Raw genomic sequence first — 26,542 nt, forward strand, 5'->3', positions numbered from 1 at the left:
TATATATATTTTTATATATTAATATGTAGACATATATATAATATGTGTTTTAATATATCTGTGTCTTTGTATATTTATAGTATTTTTGAGATGTAGAATAATCTTAGATAACAAAGGCCTAAATGAATGGAAACCTAACGTAAGTTCAGATTATTTAAATTCATTTAATTATGATGGTAGGATTATCCTCAAATTAGTCTATCATTCCAAAGTATTTGAATCAGTTTGTTTTTTAAAACTTTTTATTTTATATTGGAGTATAGTTGATTAACAATGTGTGTTAGTTTTAGGAGAGTCACTTAACACTTAAGAAATTACAGAAAATTGTTCAATTTCCCAGGGTCTCTCTCAGGCATTTTTTTAAAGTGAGCATTCCATTCAATGTACTTTAACTGTGGGGTAAGGGCCTCAAGGGAGTCTTAGTATCTCCAAATTTCAGTTCAGTTCAGTCCTGTTGCTCAGTCATGTCCGACTCTTTGTGACCCCATGAACTGCAGCATGCCAGGCCTCCCTGTCCATCATCAACTCCTGGAGTTTACCCAAACTCATGTCCATTGAGTCAGTGATGCCATCCAATCATCTCATCCTCTGTCATCCCCTTCTTCTCCTGCCTTCAATCTGTCCCAGCATCAGGGTCTTTTCCAATGAGTCAGTTCTTCGCATCAGGTGCCCAAAGTATTGGAGTTTCAGCTTCAACATCAGTCCTTCCAATGAACACTCAGGACTTGATCTCCTTTAATATAGACTGGTTGGATCTCCTTTCAGTCCAAGGGACTCTCAAGAGTCTTCCACACCACAGCTCAAAAGCATCAATTCTTCTGCGCTCAGCTTTCTTTATAGTCCAACACTCACATCCATACATGACTACTGGAAAAACCACAGCCTTGACGAGATGGACCTTTGTTGGCAAAGTAACGTCTCTACTTTTCAATATGCTGTCTAGGTTGGTCATTACTTTCCCTTCAAGGAGTAAGCGTCTTTTAATTTCATGGCTGCAATCACCATCTGCAGTGATTTTGGAGCCCCAAAAAAATAAAATCTCCATATTTAGATACATTCAAACTCATGTCCATTGAGCCGGTGATGCCATCCAATCATCTCATCCTCTGTCACCCCCTTCTCCTCCTGCCTTCACTCTTTCCCAGCATCAGGGTCTTTTTCAGTGAATTGGCTCTTCACATCAGGTAGCCAAAGTACTGGAGCTTCAGCTTTAGGATCAGTCTTTCCAATGAATATTCAGGACTGATTTCCTTAGGATTCCCTGGTTTGATCTCCCTGCAGTCCAAGGCACTCTCAACAGTCTTCTCCAACACAACAGTTCAAAAGCATAAGTTCTTCAGCACTCAGTCTTTATGGTCTAACTCTCACATCTGACACGGCTACTGGAAAAACCATAGCTTTGACTAGACAAACATTTGTTGACAATGTAATGTCTCTGCTTTTGAATACGCTGTCTAGGTTTGTTGTAGCTTTTCTTCCAGTGAGCAAGCGTCTTTTATTTTCATGACTGCTGCCATCATCTGCAGTGATTTTGGAGCCCACGAAAATAAAGTCTGTCACTGTTTCCGCTGTTTCTGCATCTATTTGCCATGATTGATGGGACCGGATGCCATGATCTTTATATTTTTTGAATGTTGAGTTTTAAGCCAGCTTTTTTACTGTCCTCTTTCATCTTCATCAAGAGGCTCTTTAGTTCCTCTTCCACTTCTGCTATAAAGGTGGTGTCATCTTCATATCTGAGGTTATTGATATTTCTCCTGGCAATCTTGATTCCAGCTTGTACTTCATCCAGCCTGGCATTTTGCATGATGTACTCTGCATATAAGTTAAATAAGCAGGGTGACAATATACAGCCTTGATGTACTCCTTTCCCAATTTGGAACCAGTCTGTTGTTCATGTCCAGTTCTAACTGTTGCTTCTTGACCCCCATACAGGTTTTTCAGGAGGCAGATAAGGTGGTCTGGTATTCCCATCTCTTTAAGAATTTTCCATAGTTTGTTGTGACCCACACAGTCACAGGCTTTAGCATAGCCAATGAAGCAGAAATAAATGGTTTTCTGGAATTCTCTTGCTTTTTCTATGATCCAATGGATGTTGGCAATTTGATCTCTGGTTCCTCTGCCTTTTTGAAATCCAGCTTGAACATCTGGAAGTTCTTAGTTCATGAACTGTTGAAGCCTAGCTACAAAAATTTTGAGCATTAATTTGCTAGCATGTGAAATGAGTGCAATTGTGTAGTAGTTTGAACATTCTTTGGTACTGCCTTTCTTTGTGATTAGAATGAAAACTGACCTTTTCCAGTCCTGGGGCCACTGCTGAGTTTTCCAAATTTGCTGGCATATTGAGTGCAGCACTTTCACAGCATCATCTTCTAGAATTTGAAATAGCTTAGCTGGCATTCTATCACCTCCACTAGCTTTCTTCATAGTGATGCTTCCTGAGGCCTGCTTAACTTTGCACTCCAAGATGTCTGACTCTAGGTGAGTGACCACACCATCATGGTGTGATCAACCTCACAGAGCTTCACAAAAATTAAATAACATCTTTTGTGTTGTAATTTGGGTTCCCAGAAGAGGACTGGAATGCTGATTTGTATGCAAGTAGTTTATTTGGAACTCTGAAGGCAATACTCAAAGAGAAGGGGGAAAAGCCAGGAAAGAAAACTGCCAGTGAAAGGAATATAGCAAGCCATCTGCTTTTATGCGTTATTAGGGCTTAGCAATTCTGTGAGAAAAGAAAAAAAAAAAAGATGGTCAAACTTCTAATTATATATTTAAATACAAAAAGGTATTAACAGAGGTGGTTTCTAGGGAAGAAAATTGGAGGGCAGGGAGGTAGGAGTATAGTGAGTAATTTATACTCTCCCTCTCATATCTCCTCTGGTACTTTTCTAATTTTTTAAATGATATTAATGTGTATTTTTAAGTGAGAAAATTAATGCTGCTAACTCTAACTGTTCCCTATCCCACTTTCTTTTCTTCATTAATCTTGATAAGGAAAGAAAGAGGGACGAGAGAAAGAAAGAAAGAGGGGAAGGGACAAAGAATCCCGCCACTCGGGGAAAACCATCATTAGTATTTTGACATATTGACATTACCAGCCAGTCTTTTTTCCCTCTGCATAAACATTTCTCTGACTTCCTATATTTTAAAAATGATACCATGTTTGCACATATGCTTGTATTTCCCGCCTTTTTCACTTACAGTTTTTTGTCATTAATTATTCTTCTATAGGGTTTCCCTGGTGGCTCAGTTGGCAAAGAATCTGCCTGCAATGCAGGAGACCCTGGTTTGATTTCTGGGCCAGAAAGATCCCGTGTAGAAGGGCTAGGCTACCCACTCCAGTATTCTTGGGCTTCCCCGGTGGCGCAGGCAGTGAAGAATGGCTGCAATGCCCAAGACCTGGGTTTGATCCCTGGGTTGGGAAGATCTCCTGCAGGAGGGCATGGAAACCCACTCCGATATTCTTGCCTGAAGAATCCTCAAGGACAGAGGCGCCTGGTGGGCTGCAATCCATGGGGTTGCAAAGTTTCAGACACGGCTGAGCGATTAAGCTCAGCACACGGCACATTCTTCTCCAGCATGTTTAATGCCTTATTATATTCCAGAGCATGGGCGTACTGTGATTTATCCATTAATCCTTTACTATTAGATTTTTAGCCTTACTACTATTGTTGAGAGTTGAAAACATGAAGACTATAGAAATGAGACTGGCTTTTGTGTGTGATTTGAGGTACTAATTTCTGTCCCTTATTCATGGACAGTAAACACAGTCTCTCTAATTTCTCATAACCTAAGGTACCTCCCTTAGCCAAAACCATACATGGAATATTTAATTATAAAGAATCCTTTTATTTCCAATGAATAATTGAAAAAATGCAGTGCATTAAAAATACTTCACAAATTATCTGTTTGTGATTATGACATTCATTGGAACTAAAAGAATGAGCATAGTTTAAAACCAAACTCAAGGAATTATCTTTTTAAATGATAAAGTATGAGGAGATGTTCATTTTGTTTTACAAAAGGTTTAATAGAGTTAGAGTAAATTTTTTTCAGAAACCAGAACATTTGCAGAGCAGAAATGCAGAGAAGAACGGAGCATGTTTATCAAATAATGCAAATAAAGTTATCAATGGTTTGCAGCTTATGAAAACAACATAGCAAACTCTTCCATTACCAAAGCCATTTCAACCATCTGTTCAAAAACCACAATTCCATACAAGGGAAGGTTTATAAAGGTAAAAAGCTGAAAAGACGTGCTTAGCTTAAATTCTCAGTTGCCCGGTGTCTAAACCCTGTGTGTTTGGAGGGATGTTGATGGCCACAGGACCATCTCAGCAAGTGGACCTGAATAGCTGCCCGTTTTTTTTTTCAGACTTAGAGAGTCTGGGAAGGTTTCTGTAATGAACAGAAGTGGTACTCTTGAGAATAACTTACTAAATATAAAGTAGAAACCATTATTAAAATAAGACTTTTTTTAGAAACTTGGTATTATAATCAACATTTTCATATACGGCATATTTGACCCAGCTGTTTATAAATCTTTTGATATGTATTTGGCATCTTAATCACAATATTAATGTATGTTATTCATTCCTCCAACAAATATTTATTGTACAAAGTGCCAGCCACCCTTTTCATCCCTGGAGATATGAAGATGAAAAGGGGCTGGGTCTTACATTCTCATGGTAGGGACCGTTATTGTATAAAATAAAGACACTAACAAATAAACTAACTGCAACAAAAAGCAGTAAGTGCTATGAAGGAAACAAATATGAACTGAGATTGAGAAAAACCAAAGGAGACCTCTCCTAGGTAAGCAGCCAGGGGGGAACTCTCTAAAGACGTGAAGCTCGAGCTGAGATCATCCCCAAGAAGACATGGAGCCAAGCTTGGAAGCATGGGAGGGAGGCCAAGCCTAGCAGAGGGAGCAGCCTGTAAGGGCTCTGAGTGCAGAGAAGACTTGGTTTCTCTGAAGGACCTAACCAAGACAAGCTTGGCAGAAGGTCATGGTGTAGAAGAAATGGAACAAGATGGAGCTGAAGAGAGGGAGTGGGGGGTCCTCTCCCACAAGGTCTTGTGGGCCAGATGGAAACTGGGATTTTTTTCATAGCATGAGGCCAAGCACAATGTCTGTAATATGCTTTATTAAAGGTCCTGTTCCAGAAGTTAAATAAACTCAAAAGTCAGTGAGTTGCTTTGCTTTAAGAATAAATACATGATAGATGAAAGTGAGTGAAGTCGCTCAGTCATGTCCGACTCTTAGCGACCCCATGAACCGCAGCCCACCAGGCTCCTCTGCCCATGGGATTTTCCAGGCAAGAGTACTGGAATGGGTTGCCATTGCCTTCTCCGAAATACATGATAAGGTTTATTTAATGACAACTGTAAAGACAAGCCGACTGTGTCATGTAGCCAAATTCACCCGCCCCCAAAAAAGAAAGAAATGACTGAGGTTATGGGTGATTATTGGGCTCAGACAGTAAAGAATCTGCCTGCAATACAGGACACCCGGTTTCCGTCTCAGGATTGGGAAGATGCCCTGGAGAAGGGAATGGCAACCCACTCCGGTATTCTTGCCTGGGAAATCCCACGGACAGAAAAGCCTGGTGGGCTACAGTCCACAGGGCTGCAAAGAATTGAACATGACTGAGTGATCAACACTATAAATAACATCATGGTTTAAGAAGCTTCCTGGTGGCTCAGATGGTAAAGAATCTGTCTGCAATGCAGGAGACACAGGTGTGATCCTTGGGTTGGGAGGATCTCCCCTGAAGAAGGGAGTGGTTACCCACTCCTGTATGCTTGCCTGGAGAATTCCATTAACAGAGGAGCCTGGTGGGCTATACAGTCCATGGGGTCGCAGAGAGTCAGAAATGACTGAGCAACTAATACCTACCGAGGGTGATTATATATCTCAGGTTGCTCAGAAGAGTCCCAGTTTACAATTATATTTTCAGCATCCTTTTGGTGTAAGCATTCGTCTCAGACACTTCAGTTTTCAATCCTGTCTTTATTAGTAGCTGTGTCAAAACAAGCCAGAATGGATTGGGTGGACATTTGAATAGTATATGGGATGGTTGGGCAATGTGGTTTTCACTTTAACATATGGAAATTCTGAAAGAAACCAGCAATATCTCATTTTTCTTTTCCCAATTTTTTCCAGAAGCAAGATAGCTAATACTTCCTTGTCACCATGTAGGGCCCTCACTGATAAATGAGATATACTCAGTCACAAGTTGCTAGGGACAAAAGGTCTCAGGCCATGGTGAGTCAAATTTTCCACGGTGTTGACCTTGCCAGCCACTGTGTCATCTTGTGACATTCTCTGTAATGCAGCCACCGAGCATCATGACAATGGGAAACATGTAGAGTTATGGGCTAGATAATTATGCCCAGGAAACGGACCACAAGCAGTTCTGCTGTAGAGCTGTGTCATCTGAACCTATGGAGGCTTTGCCATTTATTGAATGATGCAAATACACAACTGTTTATTTTATTATTTGACAATGGTTTCTTATTTTTCAAGAAACCCATTCAAGAGCAATGACCTCAAGGATGCAAAAGTATGAGTTTAATGAAAACTTAAGCACAGAACTTCCACTTTTCAAGGAAGTTAATTATGAAAGCAAAACTTGCCCAAAACGTACACATTTATGACCCACAATGGGACCCACAGTGAAATCATTGACCGCTTGAAAATGAGGAGCTACAGATCTAATAAAGCACCAGAGGCTGCTTCAAAAGTTAATAGTTTGTCTAAGAAGACTGGGACTGAATACAAGAGTTAAGCAGGTGCAGCTTCAGAGGGTATATTTGTACAACCCGTTCTGAAGCATGTCTTTTGATGTAGCTCCAATGACCTTTTGGAGAAGGCAATGGCACCCCACTCCAGTACTCTTGCCTGGAAAATCCCATGGATGGAGGAGCCTGGTGAGCTGCCTACCATGGAGTCGCTAAGAGTCAGACACAACTGAGCGACTTCACTTTCACTTTTCACTTTCAGGCATTGGAGAAGGAAATGGCAACCCACTCCAGCATTCTTGCCTGGAGAATCCCAGGGACGGGGGAACCTGATGGGCTGCCATCTATGGGGTCACACAGAGTCAGACACAGCTGAAGTGAATTAGCAGCAACAGCAGCAATGAGCTTTTTCTATTTTAATTTTGTCTTTTTTAAATTTCAAGCTTCTTTATATACATACATGTGCAAAGAGATAGCTGATAATATTTTGACTATATTAACATAAGCAGAACTTGCCAAACTATTCAGTTCAGTTCAGTCGCTCAATCGTGTCCGACTCTTTGCAACCCCATGAACCACAGCACGCCAGGTCTCCCTGTCCATCACCAACTCTCAGAGTCCATCCAAACTCATGTCCATTGAGTCGGTGATGCCATCCAATCATCTCATCCTCTGTCGTCCCCTTCTCCTCCTGCCCTCAATCTTTCCCAGCATCAGGGTCTTTTCAAATGAGTCAGTTCTTCGCATCAGGTGGCCAAAGTATTGGAGTTTCAGCTTCAGCATCAGTCCTTCCAATGAACACCCAGGACTGATCTCCTTTAGGATGGACTGGTTGGATCTCCTTGCAGTCCAAGGGACTCTCAAGAGTCTTCTCCAACACCACAGTTCAAAAGCATCAATTCTTCAGCGCTCAGCCGTCTTCACAGTCCAACTCTCACATCCATACATGACCACTGGAAAAACCATAGCCTTGACCAGACGGACCTTTATTGGCAAAGTAATGTCTCTGCTTTTTAATATGCTGTCTAGTTTGGTCATAATTTTCTTTCCAAGGAGTAAGCGTCTTTTATTTCATGGTTGCAATCACCATGTGCAGTGATTTTGCAGCCCAAGAAAATAAAGGCTGTCACTGTTTCCACCATTTCCCCATCTATTTGCCATGAAGTGATGGGACCGGATGCCATGATGTTAGTTTTCTGAATGTTGACTTTTAAGCCAACTTTTTCACTCTCCTCTTTCACTTTCATCAAGAGGCTCTTTAGTTCTTCACTTTCTGCCATAGGGTGATGTCATCTGCATATCTGAGGTTATTGATATTTCTCCTGGCAATCTTGATTCCAGCTTGTGCTTCTTCCAGCCCAGCGTTTCTCATGATGTTCTCTGCATATAAGTTAAATAAGCAGGGTGACAATATGCAGCCTTGACGTACTCCTTTTCCTATTTGGAACCAGTCTGTTATTCCATGTCCAGTTCTAACTGTTGCTTCCTGACCTGCATACAGGTTTCTCAAGAGGCAGGTTAGCTGGTCTGGTATTCTCATCTCTTTCAGAATTTTCCACAGTTTATTGTGATCCACACAGTCAAAGGCTTTGACATAGTCAATAAAGCAGAAATAGATGTTTTCTGGAACTCTCTTGCTTTTTTGATGATCCAGCCAAACTATTAAATAATGCCAATTTTATATCTGTGTCATCTGGTGTCACCAAAAAAATCCCATTAGTTCCAGCAATAGTTGCAAACTTCCAAAAAATTTTTCATGGAATCAAAGCAAAACTTTCAGGATTTTATTTTGTTTAAAGCAAAATGCCTGAAATTATTGTGAATGCTATTACTGTAAATTCAGTTACAAAGTGCAACACTAAGGATTAAATTACTTGTTTTTGCAGTCATTGTATGTTTACAAATTTTGGTGATGTTCAGGACTATGGGAAAAAAAAACAGTGCTATGGAACAAAAATATACTGGAATTGATTTCTATACAGATGATTCATAATTGTGTTCAAACAAGCTGTGATACTCTACCAATTGTAATAGAAACTGTATTATCAAAATTTATGAATATTTTTATAAATATAAAGGTAAAATAACTGAGCTACATAATTTTCATGGCAACACTGATGTTGAAGCAAGAAAATGCTTAGGTAAGGTGGCATATAAATTCACTTTTTGTTGTCCAAAATTAGTTAGATTTTAGAAACATTTGAATCTTTCAAGAACAAATTTCTAACTCAACATGTGTCCTATAATGACATTGAACATTTTTGTAAATATATTATTTAAATTTTGCAATATTTTGTTTAAAATCAGTTGGAAGTACTTATTCAAAGTATTCAATAAGAGGAGCTCCCCAAAACTTTAGCGTGTACATTTTAGCAAATTGCAATTATTGAAACTAAAGCAAACAAGAAGATACTGAAACTAAGCCACATAAAGCAAGGGAGGAACTGATAAACAATGAGAGTTTAAGTGGTTTTTACAAGATTTAATTTTAAAGTTTCATAATTGTGCTTTCCATTATTTTGACTTACACAAAGAACTGTTAGACAAACTTTTTGTTTGTTTGTTTTTAATTGCCTAAATTTGCATTCTTTGCCACAACAGAATGAAATTGAAAGGCCTATATTTTTGTAATATGTATATTTGTTTTACTCAACAAATGTGTATATTTGTAATACTCAAAGAATCATGACAGAATTTTTGATGATTTTTTCCTTTAAAAAATATTTGTCATACAAAAGTGCAAAATTGACAGTTAAAAAAGAAAAAAAGAAAGTACCTATGAAAATATTTGAATTTAAGTATTTATATATTTAAATGAAAAAATAAAAGAAAATTAGAATTGAAACTCTTTCACTTTGTTCTGAGCTTATCAGGTATTATGCAGACCTTACAATTATTAACTTTTCAATTTAGATTATAACCATGAAGAAAAAAGCTGCTAACAATTCAAATTAACTATAAAATGAAAATTTGAGGGTTTTAGGAAACTTTATGAAAAATTAAAAATAAAGGGACCTTATTGAAAAAGAATATAGTCTTTAGGAAAAAAACACCTATGATGTATTATTAGAGACATATTCTATCTAAGAGAACTTTAAAGTATGTTACTGTGTACCAAAAAATTATTCTTATGTTTTTTATGCTCAAATAGCATAAATTTTAATCTTTAATACATATGAACATGTATTTTTACTTTTGAAAATAGTTTTTGAGTGTGTGACATGAAAGTCTCTCAGCAATGTCCAACCCTTTGCGACCCCATGGACTATCCAGTCCATGGAATTCCCCAGGCCAGAATACTGGAATGGGTAACCTATCCCTTCTCCAGGGGATCTTCCCAACCCAGGGACTGCATCTAGGTCTCCCACATTGCAGGCAGATTCTTTACCAGCTGACCCAGTACTACCTTATAAATTCAATAATTTGTCATTCAAAAATACTTTTAAAACTATATTATTTTAATTATTCTGATAATCTATTTATTCTTAAAAATGTCCTAGTCTGTATGATAAATTGTATAGTGCCCTAGTTAGGATGTGTCTCCTTGCATGAATGAGTCTAAGCACAGGGACTGAAGTTTCTGGATGTCCAAGCCCGCTGGAAGCCTCTCCAGGGACATCAGGCCTCAGGAGCACAAATGCCCAGCTCCACTTGCTCTCAGGCCTTCTGCATTTAAAACATCCCCCTCCAAAAGCTTCCCCTGGTACGTGGCTCTATCACAAGAGGACCCTGAGAAATCCTGACCAAACTTTGTTTCTCTCCAAGGCTGGCCTCTCAGTCTACAGAAGGTGTAGTTCACATGACCCCAAAGCCCCTCGTTAATAAAGAGCAGAGAGTGGGCAGGTCTGCCTTTCCTGGGTCCCGTCTCCTGCGGAAGGTAAGGAGAGTGGGAGGAAGCATGCCAATGAAAAACAGGCAAGAGGGGACTTCCCTGGCAGTCCAGTGGTTAAGACTCCGAGTTTCCACTTAAGGGATGCCGGTTCGATCCCTCCTTGGGGAACTAAGATGCTGCGTGCCCTGTGGCACAGCAAAAAAAAAAACTAAGAAAGGAAGAAATGAAGGAATGAAGAAAGGAAGAGAGAAAGAAAGGCAGGTAAAAATCCCACAGAAACCCTATTTTGAAAACATTGGCAGGGAGTTTGGGAAGGTCATATACACACTGCTATATTCAAGATGGATAACCAACAAGGACCTATTGTATAGCACATGGAACTCCACTCAAGGTGACTTGTCAGCCTGGATGGGAGAGGAGTTTGGGGGAGAACGGATACATGTCCATGTATGGCTGAGTCCCTTCGCTGTTCGCCTGAAACCGTCACAACTTTGTTAATCCGCTGTGGGCATGCATGCGTGACCCCAAGGACTGTAATCTGCCAGGCTCCTCTGTCCATGGAATTTTCCAGGCAAGAATACTGCTATTTCCTTCTCCAGGGATCAAACCTGTGTCTCAGGAGATCTCCCACATCTCCTGCGTTGGCAGTCAAGTTCTTTACAAGTTGAGCCACGGGGGATATCCCAATACAAAATAAAAAGTTTAAAGTTTGAAAAAAAAAAGACAGTGTTTTGAAAGAAAGGCCAAATACAAGGGGAAAAGAAAGCAACCACGGGATCTCGTTGCGGATCGTTGCTGAGAGTTTCTGAACTGAGTTTGAAAGCAATTAAGGAGAGTAAAGGAAACAGAATTTCCCTCATAAGCCATAAGATTTACCCCACCAATCACACAGGACTCCAGTGTTTTCTCAGCTACAAAAAGTCAGCAAGTCTTCTTCACAGAGTGGAATGGTATGTCCTGCTCCACCCTGAAATAGCAGAGTTCAAGTTCTCAGCACTTTCCATTTCTCATGGTTTCTGTCTCTCAGAAAGTGGGAACTCTAGGCTAGAGTGATTCCTGTCAAGGAAAAAAAATAGTTTAAGAAATACGCAAGAAAGTTAGAATTTTTAAAAATACATTCTGTTTTAAAAGGAAAGGAAAAAAAAATCAAATACACCCTATGTCATGTTGCTTCTACAAAACTATTCCAATTTCCTTTAGGATGCAACTTCTGAAACACTCTTTTTGCAGTCTCTCCATGATCCTGGCTCAACCAACTTCTCAGTCTTTATGTTTTTCTAACTCTTAATCATGACCTTTCATTCTCATCCTCTGGTCTCCTCACCATCAAACTCCCATGTTCTATCTCTTTTCTCCAGCTGGAAATCCCTATTTTGGATGGCTTTAAATCTATCTGAAAACTACCATTCCTTCAAGTATCAACTCCAATCTTTCTTTGACCATAAAGTCTTCTCAATGTACTCAGATCACAGTGATTATTCATTTTTGCAGAGCAACAGCACTTTTAAACAAGTCAGTTCTCCTCTGATCGTCCTCATCTCCTTACGTGCAAATGAGTGACCTCCCCTACATCTTAGGGCGGTTTGTGGAGACTGAATAAGGTGATATACGCAGCTGTTTCTGGTTACAGTACATAATTATCAGACAGTGATTGCCACTGCATTAGGAAAGAGTGATATTATGGAAGCATACATTGATATTGAGAAAAGAGTTTTAAGGTTCTGCCAGTATTGGGTTCCAACATCATTTAACTTCCTGAGTTTGTCAAATGGGAATAATAATTCCTATCTCATAGAGCTGTGGTGAAGATCAACGAAGAGAATATAGGTAAGGATCTTCTTGACTCTAGGACAGGCAATTGGTTTGTTTTCACCTTATTGCCTCAGAGTTCATTCATTCGTTCACTCATTCCCTAAACATGAATTGGGGGCTTGAGATACAAGTGTGAACCAGACACAAAAAGTCCCCTCCCGCCTGACCTGGTAAGGGCTGTTCTACGATGGGGACGATCAGGGTACCCAGGGGAGGCACCGGGTCCAGAACTGTGAGGCCAGGAAAACCAGGGGCCGAGGGGGTACGGGATAGGCTATGGCAGCTGGGCATCTCAGGGAGAGGCAAATTTCTATGATAACAATATGTAAGTCCTGAAAATTTAATAGGCAACTCTGTGACCCTGTGCAAGCCAGCCCTGCACACTGCTGTTTTATGGGGGTGGGGGGAAGGTCACCTTAAGTTGATAGAGCATTACAGAAAATTTCCCAGAAGCACATTAAGAATGAATTTTAATAAAGGGATATCGGTATTTAACAGTCAGGGTAAGACCTGCTGATGTTATCCTGAATAAAGAGAAAAAACCTATTTCTTACTGATCACAATTCAAATCTCAACACCGAATAGTCATTTAAAGAGAAAGACAGAATGTCCTGTTTGGCTCAAACATCCTAAAAATTTAAGATTCTATGCTCCAGCCACTGTGTGTGCACCTTGGACAAGTTCCCTGGCCTTTCTAAGTCTCCATTTTTTCATCTGTAAAATGGGGTGAGTGAATGACCTGTAGATGGTTATAAGGAAATAAAATGCTATCAATGGTTTGTCAGAAACAACCCAGTTCAATCAGCAGATGAATAGATAGACACATTGAGGCTTACTCTCACTGATACCTACCATTTCGCAACAGATAGGAGTTGACTCTTAATATACACAATTTTTGGATCTCAAAATCATGACCCAAATTAAAGAAGAGAGATTTAAAAAGTGTACATATTGTGCAAACCATTTGTATAAAATTCTATAAAATGCAAACTAATATGAGAACAGAAAACAGTTCAGTCGTTGTGAGTGGGAGATGTAGGGAAGGGGTGAGAGGGGAGGACCACAAGGAACCCAGATAGACTGAGAAGTGACAGAAATGTTTGTTATCTTGATGGTGGTGATGGCTCCGTGTGTGTATACATGTGTCAAGATTTAGCAAATTGAACACTTTAAATATATGCAGCTTATTATTTGCCAATTATATCTCAATAAGCTTTTAAAAGACAGGAGAGACCAAGAAGCAGGATTTTGCTCTGAATTCATTATGATCTTGTCATTCAAGAGGATGCTAATAATTATGAATCAGTTTTGTTAGCAACCCTTTCCCACCACAAAGGAAAGGCAGTTTTCTAACAGTTTTCACCCTATGGTGTCACAAGAGATCGATTCTCATGACAAAAGATCATAAGGATCACGTTTTAAACATTCAAGTACTTGCAAGAAGCTTGTACTGTGCATTCGTTGTTTTAAATTCCTGGCTAAAAATTCCCTTCTCATGACCCCACCCACCTTTCACAAGAGTTCACGAATTACTTGTGCTACAATCTGCTGTTTGCCAAAGTTACAGACCTAGTTTCTGGGAAAGAAAAAACTAAAATCTTTTATATGACTAAGTTAAATGACAGAATTAGCCCAAGTCAGTGTTTCTGAAGATTCAAGCTGCTCAATTATTTATATTTATGTACATATATTATAAATTATTTTATTTTTGAGGTAAAATTACTCACATGATATATGTGAATATGAAAAAGTACATGGCAAAAAGCCCAAGTGCCGCCCCCACCATTTCTTGCCATTCCTGGTCATTCCCTGCTGTGCTTCCAGATATAGAAAAAAAACAATGTATATGTATATTCTTCCCTCTCCCTCTATTAAAACCCAGCAATTTGAACTTCCTTGGTGGTACAGTGGATAAGAATCAGCCTGCCAATGCAGGGGACACAGGTTTGATCTCTGGTCCAGGAAGATTCCACATGCAGCAGAGCAACTCAGCCCACAGGCCACAGCTATTGGGCCAGTGCCCTAGAGCCTGACAGCCATAACTACTGCCGCCCACATACCCAGAGCCCATGCTCCACAACAGGAGAAGCCACTGCAGTGAGAAGCCCAAGGACCTCAACTAGAGGAAGTCTTTCAGCAGCAAGGAAGACCCAGTTCAAACAAAAATAAAATTAATGAATTAAAAAAATAAGTAAACTCCAGCAATTTGTGTTTTAACATGATATCCTTGTGACTCATTGCACACAGAATTTTGAGAAGCACTGACCTGACATAATCTTATCCTCTTGAGTTTTTCAGTTATCAAAAGTAGATATCTTTGTCCAAACATCCTGAGTCAGGAATTAGGAAGCCTTTCAATTATGCAGTGGAAGTGACAAATAGATTTAAGGGACTAGATCTGATAGACAGAGTCCCTGAAGAACTATGGACAGAGGTTCGTGACATTGTACAGGAGACAGGGATCAAGACCATCCCCAAGAAAAAGAAATGCAAAAAGGCAAAATGGTTGTCTGAGGAGGCCTTACAAATAGCTGAGAAAAGAAGAGAAGTGAAAGGCAAAGGAGAAAGGGAAAGATATACCTACCTGAATGCAGAGTTCCAAAGAATAGCAAGGAGAGAAGAGAAAGCTTTCCTCAGTGATCAGTGCAAAGAAATAGAAGAAAACAATAGAATGGGAAAGACTAGAGACCTCTTCAAGAAAATTAGAGATACCAAGGGAGCATTTCATGCAAAGATGGGCACAATAAAGAACAGAAATGGTATGGACCTAACAGAAGCAGAAGATATTAAGAGGTGACAAGGATACACAGAAGAACTACACAAAAAATATCTTAATGACCCAGATAATCACAATGGTGTGACCACTTACCTAGAGCCAGACATCTTGGAATGCAAAGTCAAGTGGGCCTTAGGAAGTATCACTACAAACAAAGCTAGTGGAGGTGATGGAATTCCAGATGAGCTATTTCAAATCCTGAAAGATGATGCTGTGAAAGTGCTGCATTCAATATGTCAGCAAGTTTGGAAAACTCAGCAGTGGCCACAGGACTGGAAAAGGTCAGTTTTCATTCCAATCCCAAAGAAAGGCAATGCCAAAGAATGCTCAAACTACCGCAGAATTGCACTCATCTCACACACTAGTAAAGTAATGCTCAAAATTCTCCAAGCCAGGCTCTAATTGTACATGAACCAAGAACTTCCAGATGTTCAAGCTGGATTTAGAAAAGGTAGAGGAACCAGAGATCAAATTGCCAACATCCATTGGATCATAGAAAAAGCAAGAGAATTCCAGAAAAACATCTACCTCTGTTTTATTGACTACACCAAAGCCTTTGACTGTGTGGATCACAACAAACTGTGAAACATTCTTAAAGAGATGGGAATACCAGACCACCTTACCTGCCTCCTGAAAAATCTGTATGCAGGTCAAGAAGCAACAGTTAGAACCGGACATGGAACAATAGACTGGTTCCAAATTGGGAAAGGAATACATCAAGGCTGTATATTGTCACCCTGCTTATTTAACTCATATGCAGGGTCAGTTCAGCTCAGTTCAGTTGCTCAGTCGTGTCCGACTCTTTACAACCCCATGAACCGCAGCATGCCAGGCCTCCCTGTCCATTACCAACTCCTGGAGTTCACCCAAACCCATGTTCACTGAATCAGTGTTGCTATCCAACCATCTCATCCTCTGTTGTCCCCTTCTTCTCCTGCCCTCAATCTTTCCCAGCATCTTTCCCAGGGTCTTTTCAAATGAGTCAGCTCTTTGCATCAGGTAGCCGAAGTATTGGAGTTTCAGCTTCAACATCAGTCGCACCAATGAACACCCAGGACTGATCTCCTTTAGGATGGACTGGTTGGATCTCCTTGCAGTCCAAGGGACTCTCAAGAATCTTCTCCAACACCACAGTTCAAAAGCATCAATTCTTCGGCACTCAGCTTTCTTTATAGTCCAACTCTCACATCCATACATGACCACTGGAAAAACCATAGCCTTTACTACATCAAGTGAAATGCCAGGCTGGATGAAGCACAAGCTGGAATCAAGATTGCCAGGAGAAATATCAATAACCTCAGACATGAAGATGACACCACCCTTACAGCAGAAAGCAAAGAAGAACTATAGAGCCTCTTGATGAAAGTGAAAGAGAGTGAAAAATCTGGCTTAAAAGTCAACATTCAAAAAACGAAGACCATGGCATACAGTCCCATCACTTCATGGCAAATAGATGGGGAAACAATGGAAAGAGTGGCAGACTATTTTCTTGGGCTCCAAAACCACTGCAGACGGTGACTGCTGCTGCTGCTGCTAAGTCGCCTCAGTCGTGTCCGACTCTGTGCGACCCCATAGACGGCAACCCACCAGGCTCCCCCATCCCTGGGATTCTCCAGGCAAGAACACTGGAGTGGGTTGCCATTTCCTTCTCCAATGCATGAAAGTGAAAAGTGAAAGTGAAGTCATTCAGTGGTGTCCGACTCTTAGCGACCCCATGGACTGCAGCCTACCAGGCTCCTCCATCCATGGGATTTTCCAGGCAAGAGTACTGGAGTGGGGTGCCATTGCCTTCTCTGGATGATGACTGCAGCCATGAAATTAAAAAACACTTGCTCCTTGGAAGAAAAGCTATGACAAACCTAGACAGCATATTAAAAAGCAGAGATATTACTTTGCTGACAAAAGTCTTGTCTAGTCAAAGCTACCGTTTTTCCAATAGTCATGTATGGATGTGAGAGTTGGACTATAAAGAAGGTTGAAAGCTGAAGAACTGATGTTTTTGAATTGTGATGTTGAAGACTCCTTGAGAGTCCCTTGGACTGCAAGGAGATCCAACCAGTCCATCCTAAAAGAAATCAGTCCTGAATATTCATTGGAAGGACTGATGCTGAAGCTGAAACTTCAGTCTTTCGACCACCTTATGTGAAGAACTGATTCATTGGAAAAGACCCTGATGCTAGGAAAGGTTGAAGGCAGTAGGAGAAGGGGATGACAGAGGATGAGATGGTTGGATGTCATCACCGACTCAATGGACATGAGTTTGAGCAAGCTCCAGGAGTTGGTGATGGACAGGGAAGCTTGGCATGCTGCAGTTTATGGGGTTGCCAAGAGTAGGACATGACTGAGTGACTGAACTGAACTGAGTTCTCAGCTGGAAATAGGGGTGGGGAATGGGAGATAGGAAAAACCAAGAGGGCAAGCATGTAGACAGCATTTCACTCCACCACCTGATTTCCTTTATTCATGCATTAGTTTTAACTACAAAATAAATAAATACCCAATATATAAAATGTGTGAAATCCCATCACCCATTGGTAACCACTTTACATACTAATGTACCTCTGAAAGCAATGGAATTTTATTTACTATTTTTATATGTATAAATACAGTGTTTTTCTCTTCTCAGCAGAAATTCTTTTATATCTAAATTCTTATCTATATTTTTCTCACTAACAGTATATCTAAAGGATTAGTTCAATGAGGATGAGACAGTTGGCTAGTCCACTAGTTGACGGGGAAGACGCCTGGCACAGAAAAAAGAGACTGCAACGACTAATCTTGAAGGCATCTGGGGATGAGGGTTGGATCTGAGATTGTCTAAACAGGCAGGCAGCCCTGAGCACACTGTGTAGACTCTGGGGGCAGTTACCTAGATGAAAGTCAGTGGGCAAGCTGGCCTGATACTAACAGGACCTCCGTTGGTGGGGTGTGTGGTATGGGGACAGGGACCTGGCTCAGAAAGGGTCAGAACCCCGACCTCAGGGTCAGAGCGGGGCTAGATCCTGCAAGGAGTGGCTGTGTGAGAGTCCTAGTGAGAAAGGGGAGAGCCCTTGACAACCACTTCCAATCAGCTCAGTGGCTCATCTGTCAGGGATAAGGTTGACCCCAGGCTAGCTCCAGGTTGAGGGTGCTGAATTAGATTAGTAGCAGTAGTGATGAAGAGGAGGGGGTCAATTCAAGAATTCATCTTGACTAATAATTGGTATGGCTTCCCTGGTTGCTCAGACTGTAAAGAATCCACCTGCAATGTGGGAGACCTGGGTTCCATCCCTGGGTTGGAAAGATCCCCTGGAGGAGGAAATGGCAACCCACTCCAGTATTCCTGCCTGGAGAACCCCATGGACGGAGGAGCCTGGCGGGCTACATAATTGGCATGAGACAGCGACTGGTGGGAAGGAAGGGAAGGGCATAAAGTTTCCCAATCTGCTCTGCCCCAAATCACCTGAAAAGCCTAATAAACAGAGACTTCCCAGCCTCTTTACTGAAGATTCCGACTTAATAAGTCTAGGGTGAGATCCAAGAATCTGTCATTTTGTGTGTGTGTATGATTAGTATTTTTTATTTTTTTACTGAAGTATAGTTGATTTACAATATTGTGTTATTTTCAGGCATACAGCAAAGTGATTCAGTTTATGTCTCTGGCTTGGGGTATTGGGTAAGGGTAATGGAATTCACTGACTTCAGTTTTAGGTATGTTGAATTTGGAACATAACAACAATGGTGATAGGACTTCCCTGGTGGTCCAGGGGCTAAGACTCCGAGCTCCCAATGCAGGGCTTCTATCCTTGGTCAGGGAATTAGATCTCACCACAACTAAGACCCAGCATAACCACGTAAATAAATTACATTAAAATAAATATTTTAAAAAACAATAGTGACTAAATCTATTGAGCATTTACTTTATACTGGTGCTTCACATGCACTATTTAATTTAATCCATAAAACATCCATATAAGGGAATTACTATTGCTATACTCCTTGTGAAAATGAGTAAATTGAGTGATAGGGACAGTAAATCATTTTCCATTAATTACACAACTAGTAAAGATAGATCAATAGAACAAAATAGAAAGTCCAGAGATTAATCCATGCACCTATGGACACCTTATCTTTGACAAAGGAGGCAAAAATATACAATGCAGAAAAGACAATCTTCAACGAGTGGTGCTGGGAAAGCTGGTCAACTACATGAAATAGAATGAAACTAGAACATTTTCTAACACCATACACAATAATAAACTCAAAATGGATCAAAGACCTAAATATAAGACCGGAAACTAAAACTCTTAGAGGAAAACATAAGTAGAACACTCTCTGACATAAAACATAGCAAGATTTTCTATGACCCACCTCCCAGAGGAATGGAAATAAAAACAAAAATAAGCAAATGGGACCTAATTAAACTTAAAAGCTTTTGCACAACAAAGGAAACTATAAACAAGGTGAAAAGACAGCCCTCAGAATGGGAGAAAATTATAGCAAATGAAACAACTGTGAAAGAATTAATCTCCAAAATATACAAGCAGCACATGCAGCTCAATGCCAGAAAAACAACCCAGTCAAAAAGTGGGCAAAGGATCTATATTTCTCCAAAGAAGATATACCTATGGCTAATAAACACATGGAAGGATGTGCTCAACATCACTTATTATAAGAAAAATGCAAATCAAAACCACAATGAGGTACCATCTCACGCCAGTAAGAATGGCCATCAACAAAAAGTCGACAAGCAGTAAATGCTGGAGAGGGTGTGGAGAAAAGGGAGCCCTCCTACACTGCTGGTGGGAATGCAAACTAGTGCAGCAAATGGAGAACAGTGTGGAGATTCCTTAAAACGCTGGGAAAAGAGCTGCCAGGAATTCCACTGCTCGGCATATACACCAAAAAAGGAGGATTGAAAGAGACAGATGCACTCCAATGTTTGTGGCAGCACTATTTACAACACCTAGGATACGGAAGCAACCTAGATGTCCGTGGGGAGATGAATGGATAAGGAAGTCATGGTACATACACATAATGGGATACCGCTCAGCTCTAAAAAGGAGTGTATTTGAGTCAGTTCTAATGGGATGGATGAACCTAGAACCTATTATACAGAATGAAGTAAGTCAGAAAGAGAAAGAAAAATACTGTATATTAATGCATATAAATAGAATCTAGGAGGATGACATGGACATACAGAACAGCAAAGGAGACACAGACATAAAGGGCAGACTTCTGGACTCAGTGGAAGGAGGAGAGGGTAGCAGGACTTGGGAGAACAGCACTGAAATGTGTACATTACCACATGTAAAAGAGACGACCAGCGCAAGTTCCACCCAGGGCCCGTGTCTGCGACAGCCGGGAGGGATGAGGTGGGGAGGGAGGCGGGTGGGGGGCTCAGGCTGGGGGCGCACATGCATACCTACGGCTGATTCATGTTGATATGTGGCAAAAGCCATCACAGTGCTGCAAAGTAACTATCCTCCAATTACATAAACGAACAGATTTAAAAGAGAGAGCAGATCTGGATGTTTAGACCCAGGCACACCTTACCCCAAAGCCCTTGTTCTTCCCAACAATGTCCTATTGTCTGCTGAGCGGATATGTTCCCACAGGCGGGAGCACCCGAGTTGAGTTGAATCACAGGTCAGGGCTGGAAATATGGATTTGAAATGAAAATTTGCTTTAGACTGCCCAAGGAGAAAGCCTGCAGAGAGAGAAGAATATTTGGTCAGAGATGGAGCTGTGTTCCTGTTTTGAAATGTGGGCAGTGGATAAAAAGGCCTTGGGTGTCAGAGAGGTTCTAGGAGAATCAGGAGAGACAAACATTTTATAAACGAAGCAAGTTGAATTACCAGAAGGAGTAAATTTAAGAGCAGTAAAGAGTTCCATTAAAATAAATTATCCATTGAATTTGGCAAAGGAGGTAATTTTTTTACCTTGCCCAGGAAGGTGGAGTCGGGGAGGGGAAAGCCAGTCTCCTCAGACTGAGGAGAAAAGAGATGAGGGGATGCAGGCGGTGAGTGAAGGCCTTCTCTGGCAGGCTCAGCCTTGACAAAATAAACAGGAAAAATATCCACCGAGATGTTCACTACGCTCATCTCTGAGCAGCTGGGTTCCAAGTCTCTCATTTCCTGACTCCTTTTTTTCCTCTCAGGCTGCACTTTAGTAAGAATGCACTTGAGTAAGCATTGTTTTCATGGACAAGGCGGTGCTGGAGAAGGAGAAAGCTGGGGGAGCAGGTTTGCCCCCCTTAACCTGGGATGGACACAGGAAAAATGTAAACTGCGGTCTTACCTTCATGCAGGGGCAGATCAGCTGTAGGAATGAAAAAGGTACACTCGGTATCTTAAAAGATAAAGAGGGCACTTTTCAATCTACAAGATTAATTTTATAAAATTGATTTATTTTTCTACACTAAAATTGTATATACTTTTGGTAATCTGGGAGTCTAAGAATGTTGGCTGTTGGCTGTTGCCATCGTGTTCTTAGAAAATTATTTTCCTTTTTTCTGTGGAATGTTCCAATACCTAGTTATGCCATTAAGTATTGCTGAGTTCATCCGTTTGTGCTTTAACAAAGGAGCCATTTTAGGGGCAGATTTGTGAACTTAGGCAAGAAACTTAATACCAGCTAATTGGGATAAAACCCATTACCAGTTAGAAATAAACTTAATGATTACCTAGCTGGTTTCTTATGAAAACCTTTTCTAAGTGACTTGTTCTTTTCTTTTCTTGTCAGTGTTTCAGGAAAGAGTGAACCTGATTTCTCTGCCTCTACTAAATCCAGCTGTGACAAAATCTTATTTGTGAGGTATGATTTAAAAGTTAGAGAAGATTAATGAAACCCGAAAAAAAATTTTTTTCAATTTCAACTTTAAAAAAATAAACCTGTGTTGACAATAGTAGGAAAATTATTTAAGATGCAAAACGAAAGCATTTGGGACCCAAGGACAGAGATGACTAGAGGGGCCATAGGAGAGGTTTTACGTTGGGGCTACCAGTGTCTGTTCACGGACCCAGGGAAACAGCCGGTGAGGGAGAACTGGCCAGGTTAGGATGTCTCAGATGTGACAGGGCTGGGGAAACTAGGGCTGGCAGAGAGAGGAAGCCAGACTGCAGTAAAGAAATAGCATCGCTACCTCTTTGCCGTCACCCTGTGGGTAATCCCTCTAACGTTTTCAGCGTCTACTTCCAGCCTGACTGCCACATGTTTATGGAAAACATTTTTGCTACAAAACTGATCATCATTTTGCAATGTGATCTTTTCCAGTTAATATTATAGCATTTTATCATGGCATTAAATATTATAAGTAACACTTTGGTACCTAAAAATCCCTTATTTAGATGTTACATTTTTCAAGGTTAGTGAAACATTTTCAGATTACTTTCTAGAAAAATTATATCAATTTCTTTCCCATCAGTCCTGTTTCACCACACTCTCACAAGCTGTGATGTTATCATTTTTTTCCATCATTGTCAATTTGATAGGGAAAATAGGGTATAGAGTTGTAGATTTTAATTTGCATTTCTTTTATTATCTTCAAGGTTAGCTTTTTTGGTGGCATTATAGTTCACATATATTTCCACTCTGAAATATTCATGACCTTAGCTATTTTGTTTAATATGATAATCATGCTTTTATTAATTTGGAGGTTTGTTTTTTTTTTTTTTTTTCTGGGAGAACAGGAAGAGAAGGCAAGAGAAGAGAGGAAAGAAGTGAATGTGGTGACTTCACATCTGAAGGAAAGCACAGGGGGATGGGATCCCCAGTGGCACACACTACATTTCCATAAAGAGAACACAGCGGTCCTCCAATCTCTTAACACAGTGGGGCTGCAGGGGCTACAGGGGGCCGGCAATGGCTCCGCGGAATCTGAGGCCAGGTCCAGTCTGTTTCTGATGTCGTTGTTGTTTAGTCACTAAGTCGTGTCAATTGTTGCGAGCCCAGGGACTGTAGTCATCCAGGCTCTCCGTCCATGGGGTTTTTCCAGGCAAGAATACTGGAGTGGGTTGCCATTTCCTACTCCATGGAGTTATTTTTAAAATATCAAGTACATTCATATTTACCTGCCATCTTGGCTTTTAATTTAAAAAAAAATTTAGAGGGAGAGTAGCCAAACCTAAATAGCATGTTGCAGATATTGAAAAGTGATAACTATTTGTAAATATTTCTATTTGTTCCTCTTCGTTGACTGTATGTTTTAAGTGCCAGAAGACATTATCATCATCATCACCGTCATTATTGCTTCATGCTTCAATATTGACTCCAGGTATTCTTTTTCTTACTTTTCACTCCAGTTAAAGATTCCCAACTAAGATTGCCGGATGGCATTTCATTGCCTGTGGATTTCTTCACGGATAGTGAAGGGTTAAGTGAACGGCAGATGAGCTGTGTTGCTTTTCTGCAATATGTCCATTTTTTTCAATGAACTAAGATGAGAGCATTTCATAGTGATTAAATGTGGTTGCAGGTTTAGAGCTAGAAAGCCCTGATTACTAGCCAGCAATGTGTCTGTGGCCCACATTTCCTCTCTGGGTTGTGGTTTCTTCCTCTGTTAAATGGGCAAGCAGTCTGGGGGAGGTTTTGTGAGGCTAAATGAGAGATGCATGCAGAGTGTTTTAGTTCCAGGCCTCACACATGGCACGTGCCCCATAAAGAGGGCTTGGGTTCAGTGGATGCAATACACTGCAGAGGCGATCTCTGGCTGGGATATGCCGCTTCATTGTGATTCGGCTTCTCAAGCATCTTTAGAAAATCCTTTCAACCATGAACCCTAAGAGGGTTCTGTTCTGTGCAGACTTACTTTTGATCCTTTTATGGAACTGTGATAAAATATTATAAGAAAAATTAATCTGGGATCCCCATAGCAATTGCTGATGGGTGGAGAAGCACTTGCTCCTGTGTAAAAGCCCAACATTGCATGTCTCGTGGTGCACGGTGGGGGCTTAAAATACAGATGTTAGTAACCAGATTCTGATTAGTGACTTGACCTGCATTCTTTCAGTGAATTAAAATGGCACTAGATAGAATTTAAAACAGTATTTATGCTCCTCTTTCTCAACATGTCAAATTTCTAGAATAAAAGTGACTACTTCCTGGCCAGCTCATATCCAGAAAACAAAAACAGGAGGTGAAGTCTGGACCTTTGTGAAGAAACAAAAGTCATCTCTAAACTATACAGCAGTTCCTGGTGGTTCTCTTTCAAATGCTGGCTATTCTTTCTGTCATCTCATCTCAATGGTCTTGTCTCAGAGGCCTTCCAGACTGTTCAGTTCCTTGCCCATCGCTTTCCTCCACTTCCTGTTTGGTTCCAATATTTAACATATTCTTCATTGATTATTTGTGCTGCATACCCGTCATCTGTCCCCTTTCCTGGGATGGACTTTCCATGAGGACAAGACCCAGGTCTCAGCATCCAGCTCGGGGCCAGACACGAGGCAGAAACTCCATGCATCTCCTCCAGGTACACCTGTTGACTGAGACAACTCCAGAGGTGAGCTAACAGTTCAAATCAGCTATCTCTGCCCCTCTGTGCTGACTCTCCTCTTTTCTTGATGGCTCCCTTTGTCCTTGAGGGGAATGCACATTTGAAAGTTCTCCAGACATGCTCAGCTCAGGCTCTTACCAGCTCTCCTAAAGTCTATGACTCTCTCTCACGGGGTTCCCTGGGGAGAGGCAGAATAAATGGATTTCCATGGAGTAACGTGGTCGCATGCTCGCTCCTTACTCCACACTAGTATTTGCTCAGAGCTAAACTAAGGTGCCTCCATGCCTTTGGTGGTTCAACAAAGTAAGACTAAAAGTAACAGCTCATTGACAAAATAAAGGAAAAATTTAAGTGGTACCTTTGTGGTATTCACCTGGATTACAACCTGAGGAGATTTCTCTGTGCCCTTCCTCATCTCTCCTCTCTTACAGGACTCCAGAGAAAGTTTTTGCTTCAAAGCCAGCTCTTGTTCCCCTCAACCTGTAAGTGGGAGGTGGGGGGTTGGGGGGTTCCTTTATTCCACACCACTCAGCCTCAGACCAGCACAGCTGGGCTTTGGAGACCTTACCTGGAGTGAAGTTCTCAAGAACAGATTTTCATTTCTCAGGTAACACGACATTAGTTTTGTTCGTGGTTACACAGAAACATGGCAATACATGGAAAATACAGAAAAATGCCAATCAGGCAAGTATGAGCACTGAAACCACTGCCTTCCCCTGGGGAAAAAATTAGCATCCACATTCCGGCATCGACCTCCAGGAGCTTTTTGGTTTTTTTCTCTGTACTTATTTATCTCTATGAGTATACAAAGAGCAATGATGCATTTTCAAAAGGAAATATCTTGTAGACTGCCACAAGCATTTAAGTTTTAAAAGAAGGGGCACATTTTTCGTTCGAGCAGAGGGAGGACAGTTTGTTGGTTTAGTTCATGGCTATAACCCCACAGTTAGAACAGCACTTGGCTAAATAATTAACAGTTTAAATGAATGAAAGCAAACAACATCTCTCTGTTAAACAAGAAAGAAACTCTATATTGAGACTATCTACTTGTTCATTTTTTTTTTTTTCTTTCCTGTTTCCCTATGTGCAACCCCTGCCACTTCTAAACAAATTGTAGCCTCCCCATTCAGGGAAACCTTTAAAAAGTGCCTTGGAGCCTTTACGGTGATGTCCAGGGTCTTTAGCCAAAGTTTATGGGGTTTAATTGAAAAGCTAAGTCAATGGTAAGAATCTTGCTTATTCAGAGGCAAAACTGTTAAGTAGCTGGATATAAAGAAATAAAAAGCTGCCCATTTGAATTCTCAAAAGCTTAGCCTTACAGCTTGCCTGAGTGTTGCCTTTTTAAAGTGAGTGGGTGTAGTGGGGTGGGGACTAGGGGATTAGGGTGAAGAACAAATGACATCAAGTGTCTCCCACCATCATCTATGTAGAATTTTCATACACACACACACAAAGTTACACCTAAAAAAAAAAAAAAAGTTACACCTGAATCTTAACTGTGAGAAACAGACAAACCCCAACTGAGGGGCATTCTGGCTCAGACTCCTAAAAAATGAACCAGCATGTGGACGTGAACCCCCAGGAAATGCAGTAGAATTTACTGCTTTTTTTTCCCTATTGCCTCCTATTTTCACTGTCTAGATTATGAAAGTGAGCTAGCCAGGAAGTAGACTCCTTTGTTCTGAAAATTAAAGTAATTTAATATAGAGAATGGCAAAGTCCCATTCATTACCTAATTAACAGGAACATCTCTCTCCTTGATGAAAATTTGTTGACCTCATTAGCTTGGACCAGAAGCCAAGAGAGTGCAGCTCTCCCTAGAACATGTATTCCTGAAATAATGAACTAAAAGCCAGGGTTTTACTGTGCAGTTTAAAGTTCACTCTTTTTTACCCCTAATCAT

The 26,542-nt window shown here is 40.7% G+C and overlaps 1 long non-coding RNA gene across 1 annotated transcript; it reads right to left on the minus strand.

The window, feature by feature from the left end:
* Positions 1-8,290: 8,290 nt before the first annotated feature.
* On the minus strand, positions 8,291-21,249 carry LOC122676141. Its single transcript, XR_006335442.1, has 3 exons — positions 21,089-21,249; positions 20,703-20,856; positions 8,291-11,635 (listed from the first exon to the last, which is right to left on the minus strand). It is a non-coding gene; the product is annotated as an uncharacterized LOC122676141 (long non-coding RNA).
* Between the last annotated feature and the right edge of the window lie 5,293 nt (positions 21,250-26,542).

The sequence above is a fragment of the Cervus elaphus genome, chromosome 19 (assembly GCF_910594005.1).
Source record: "Cervus elaphus chromosome 19, mCerEla1.1, whole genome shotgun sequence".
In the NCBI taxonomy this organism is placed as follows: domain Eukaryota; kingdom Metazoa; phylum Chordata; class Mammalia; order Artiodactyla; family Cervidae; genus Cervus; species Cervus elaphus.